We start from the raw sequence: 5,399 nt of genomic DNA, 5'->3' as shown, positions 1-5,399 counted from the left end.
ATCACACCTCTTCTGGATATTTTCATTCATGAGTGTTTGGGTCAACAAATGCTCAGGACAGCAGACACAGAGGGCTCACTGTGTATACCTGTGTGTGTAAATATGCATTCATTTAACACTTGCACCCACCCTCAAGAGGTATCCTACTCTTAATATCCATATTTGAGTGAGCAGGTCGAGTATGACAGGACAGACTGCAGCACAGCCTCAGTCTGGAGCCTCAACATGTAATCACTTCTTCAGAGAAGGAGTCTGCTGATAACAACTGTGAGTACTGAACTTTGGTCTTCCATGAGGTTTGCGCACATTTTCATAATTGATTCTACAAATCTATAAGGCCTGGTTTGAAGTAAGTAGCATTTATCCCATAGAACTATGCAGTTGTTTTTGAATAATTCAGAAATACCTCTGAGTGCCTCTCATTTGCAATTCTCTTCACAGCAGCTTATTTTGTATAAAATGAGCTCGTTGGTCATTGCCATGCATATCAACTGAGTAACTGCCAAAAGATTTCTTCCAAAGTGCTTGGGTCAGCATAATTTTCAAATGACTGATTGCATTTTGTTATGGGCGCCCTTATATTTTTAAAAGGGGAAGAATCCGAAGTGATTTAATTTTTTTTTCTTTTTCTGTATTTAAACAACTGTGTGTGGATTTGTGTCCTTGTGTGTGTGTCTGCAGGATTTAGTAAAGTAGAATGTTGGCATCACGCACTCAAGATATAACCAACTTGGACATGCTGTAATTGGCAATGGGCTTTATTTTCCTTTCTGTTCCTACACATAGGCTGGAATAACTTCTTTTCTACAAGTGTTAGAGAGGGGATGAAGAGGAGTATTAAGACTTGGGCAAGAAGAAGTACATAAATGCATTTTGAAGGGTATTTTTTATAGGAGACAGGCTAAAAGGAAAATTTCTCAACCTTCATTTATATTCTGAAGTAAGAAAAGATAATTTCCATCAAGTATGTTAGAACTATATTTCTTTAATTTGTAATGAAGTATGAAGAGAATTCCATTTTCTTTTGATCAGCAATTAGAGATAGTACAAATGTAATTAGCGAGAGAATACCAGACTCCATTTATCAATTATAGTGCAGGCCAAAAGTTATCGAAGACAGTTTATATGATTGAAAGAAAATTAAAGAATGATTCTTAGTGCATTATAGTTTCCAAGAAAGCTCTAAAACTTCAGTTGAGTCTGCTGAGCAACTTCTGTTGAGCTGTTTTTTTCTTTATGTAGAATCAAGGTCTAATCATAAACACTGCAATACCATGATAATTTACCTGATAAATAGCATGGCCACTGAAGGGTTAGTGGGTGCGTGGTCTACAGAGAGTGGACATTGGGAGCATGTTAGAAGCAGGACACAGGTCACCTCCACGATAAGAGAAGTGATGACAGAGAGGCAAGGACTACATCCCGTGTCTGCTTATGAAGTTATAAAAGTGACCCTAAAATGAAGAGAACTGTCACCTGGCTTGTACTAGAGGCTACGAGGTGACTCAGTTACTCCAGGGTTTCCTTTCCAATGGTATGGGGAAAAGAGGGGCGAGCTAAGTCCCCATCGAAGCATTCTGATAAACTTTTCAGCTTATAGGAGAATCATATGGCAAAATAATCCAAATTTTCCTCCAACGGTCAGCAGGCAAGCAAAATGTGCTCCTCACGTACAATGAGGTGACAGGGGTACAGCTCAGTGGCAGAACCCTTGCCTAGCGTGTTCAAGTCCGTGGATTGCATCCCCAGCACTGATGGAAAAAAGTCTACTCTGCCTACCATGGAATATCAGTCAGACACAAAAAGAATGAAATCCTGGTCATTACGGTAGCGTGATGTGTTAGCTTTCCATCACTGCAATGATCTCATGAGTACAGGTCTTTTTTTCTTTTTGATCCATGTGTTATTCGTGATGTTGTCTGATTTTACTTTAAACCTTTTCAAATACCCTTCTGAAGCCAGTTCTTTTGCTCTGTACATCCACACAAAGCCTACCATGAATGAGTCTTACTATTTTGAAATCAACCTCTTGCGTTGTTCCTATTGAGCGATTTTGGTGAGTGATCATTACCTCTAACAAAGAGATTTTCCTTACTTCTTCTTATGAAGAACTCCATGTTGAGACCTTAAAAATTAGTTTTTGAAGGTTTTGTTTTTACTATTTTGTTTCTGCAAATTAAAGAAAGGCTTAGGCCAAATAACAGAGGTGGATATTTGATGTTGTGTAGAAATAGCAGGTTCTAAGCGCCTGAAGTATAAATCTGCACAGAATTTAAACATAGATATTTGGAATTGCACTGTATGAGAAAGCCAAAATGTAAATGAAAAGTAAAATAAAAGAGACAGTAGGAAGCAGGGAAGTAGACATTTTGTCAAGGGGGCGGAGATTTGGGGAAAGGAGGAAGGGGATCCTCAGGGGAGAAATGAGGTAAAAGTGATCATGGTAGGATATGACCATGTGTGTACAAATGCACTAATTCCTCAAAAGGAGTGTGACGTTCCATCACAAATATGTACCAGTAAAAAACGACTTGCACAAATGATGTCTCCACATGGTACTTGAAGTTCTCAGTCTGAATCAACTGCATCCTCCTAAACTCAACGACTGCAGTGAAGAGATCATGATAAAGCATTTTACATCCATGGTATTTTTAGCTTCATGGAGACAAAGTCATTATTTTACAGGTGTTTTTATCCTGTTACCATTGTAGACTTCCGCAGCCAGCTTGGGTATGCAGAGATGGCTAGGTAACAACTGAAGAGTGAATTGAAAATGCTTTATAGGACTATGTCTCTAAGAGTTGAATTGCTAACTATGAAGGGACCTCTGGCTCTGTTGGAAAAGCTCCTACTCACAGTGCTCTGAAGTCAAGATGATAGCACAGCAGAGGTAGCCAAGGACACGGGCTGCTGACACTCCCTATTCCATAGCGATAGAACTGTCAACCTTAGCGATCAAACTTTCCCTTAATTGGCAAAGTTTATGGCTTTTGCTTCTCCACACTCTGGTCATTTTTGTGAGCTTTCTCCTTAGATGTGCCTTCTTCTTCACGTACCTCCCAAATCTGTAAGAGCCTAGTAAATAAGTGATCCGAAAGAGTCCTTGTCTCTACTCCCAGAGAGCCTGGACTTTCCTGGACTCCCCAAAACCATACTATTTGTCTCTTTATTTAAGCCTTTACTGTAACTTGTTTTGGGACATTGCGGGTTTGGTCTAGTCCCAGATAGAACTACAGGTATGCATTTCATTGGCAGCTGAAGAAAGTAGAGTCTATGGCAGATAGAAGAGCTGGACGGCATACTGCTATGCATCTTACCTAGGCACAAAGTATTACTTTTGATGAGCTTAGTTATTGTCTGTTTTTATCGAATTTGAACATTTTGGGGTAGCTAATCTCCCCTCCAGGTTTCCCTTCTAATCATTAGTACAAGTCTCTGTTCATAAATGAGAAAGCAGTTTCCAAGCGGTCTTAAAGGAATGAGTTTATTTGTAAATTAGCCTCTGAAGAAGTCATGAGGTAAGCTGCAATCCCCAGTGTGATAGTGTTTGGTCTGCTAGTCCTCCCTTGCTACACCTTTTCATCAGCTATCTTAATAATCTCTCCATCCTTCTCCTTCATTCTGTTCCTTTTGTAAACTACAAAGGAGTCAATCTTTTATTGTTGAATAGATATGAAAATTCAACATTAAATTTATTTAATACTTTATGTTTCCCAGAAGTAAGAAGTGCAAAAGAAATAAGAAGGAGGAAGGGAATGAGACTCTAATGGGTCTGAGAAAAATAATTCATAAACTTATCAAAGATTTGCACTAATCTTTTTTTTTTTTTTGTACTGTGAATTGAACTCAGGTACTTCTGCTTGGCAGGCAGGGGCTGTACTGCTGAGTTATAGTCCCTCCCTGAATTAATCTTATGATGAAATGAAACTTTTGAAATGTTTCAAAATCACACAGCTAAGAAGACAGAGATATGTAATTCAAACTGAACATATCCCAGGGCTCCTACTGTAGGGATTTGAGAGTAGTTTATCAGAGTAGTTTACAGCACAATGACTTAAACTTTTCATGTTCCAGCTTAAAGAATCTGGTGCATATTTAATGCATTTTCTTATCACCTTTGATGTAAACCATGATATCTAAGATATAAACTCCACTTTTCTTCTACCTTGAGGTTAGCACCATAATCCAGCTTTGTTTGGTTACTGTCATTTTAAGTAAAACTGCACTGTGTAGCATATGGGTGTCAGCTTTGCAATGAAGACAACTTCGTTTTTTCACCTTAAAAAAACCAGGTTTAAGGGACAGTCTCAGACTCCCTTATTCTCTCATTAGCTCTGTGCCCTTATGTCCTTGTATTTCCCTGAGTCATTGATTTCACATCTGTATAATTAGAATATTAATGTCCACCATATATGGTTTTAGGAGATGGAATGATATAACCTCCAGGCCCTTTGTAAATGATAATTCTTTCTCTTCTTTTCTTTGTCAGTGCCGGGGAATGAACCTAGGACTTGATTGAGCTAGATAAGTGCTCTAGCAATTAGATGCACCCCACCTGCTGTCTTGATTACTTGTAATAAGCACATGCCACAGAAAGACTTCACAAATATGCCTTTCAGCATATGCGGTCTATGTATTTATATTCACTAGTGACAAATAATGGATGAAAATTATATTAATAAATGAGCATGATGCACAAGAGATTTTGAGTTTTCCTACGAGACTTTTTCCCCAAATGTGAAATATATTTTATTTTTTCTTATAGTGTATCAGAAGATCCTGCCCCCCACAGTCAGTATACATCAATTTGTCAGTTGCCCAGGTAACAGTTCCTGTTCCATTTCTAGTTGCTCCTGTTTCTTCCAAATGGGTGGTCAGTATGACACACATTGTATACACCAATCCCCAATTGACAAGTCTTTCTGCCTCTGTACTTCCTGCTTGCTTATCCCATATAAGCCCTAGACCACCAGAGATCAGGGCCTGAAATTTTGGAAATGATCCCGATCAGTGCCTGTCGAAGTAAATCCTGGGTGTTGTTTCTGTGTTTCTCCTTGCCCTTGCAATAGAAGCTTTTATTTGCAAGTATATGCACTTAAGGAGGCTTCTTTATTGTATTTTTACCTTCTGTTTGAGTTTCCTTCTTTTTTACCATTCTCAGGATTTTCCATGTGGAGAAATGGAAGAAAAAGTCATCTGTGGCTTCAGTAACATAGTCTGACTTTTTATAATTCTTTATATGTTCTAGATAGAAGTCCTTTGATGGAGAGTTGGCTAAAATTTTTGCCCAATTTGTGTGTTATCTTTTCACTTTGTTGATGATTTTTTTTTGATGTGCAAAAACTTTTCAATAAGATGAGAATCCAGTTGTTGATTCTTTGAAGTATTTCCTGTGCAGT

Source organism: Chinchilla lanigera, unplaced genomic scaffold (genome assembly GCF_000276665.1).
Source record: "Chinchilla lanigera isolate Chin_1 unplaced genomic scaffold, ChiLan1.0 scaffold00070, whole genome shotgun sequence".
Classification (NCBI taxonomy): domain Eukaryota; kingdom Metazoa; phylum Chordata; class Mammalia; order Rodentia; family Chinchillidae; genus Chinchilla; species Chinchilla lanigera.
Note: the sequence above shows the minus strand (reverse complement) of the source record.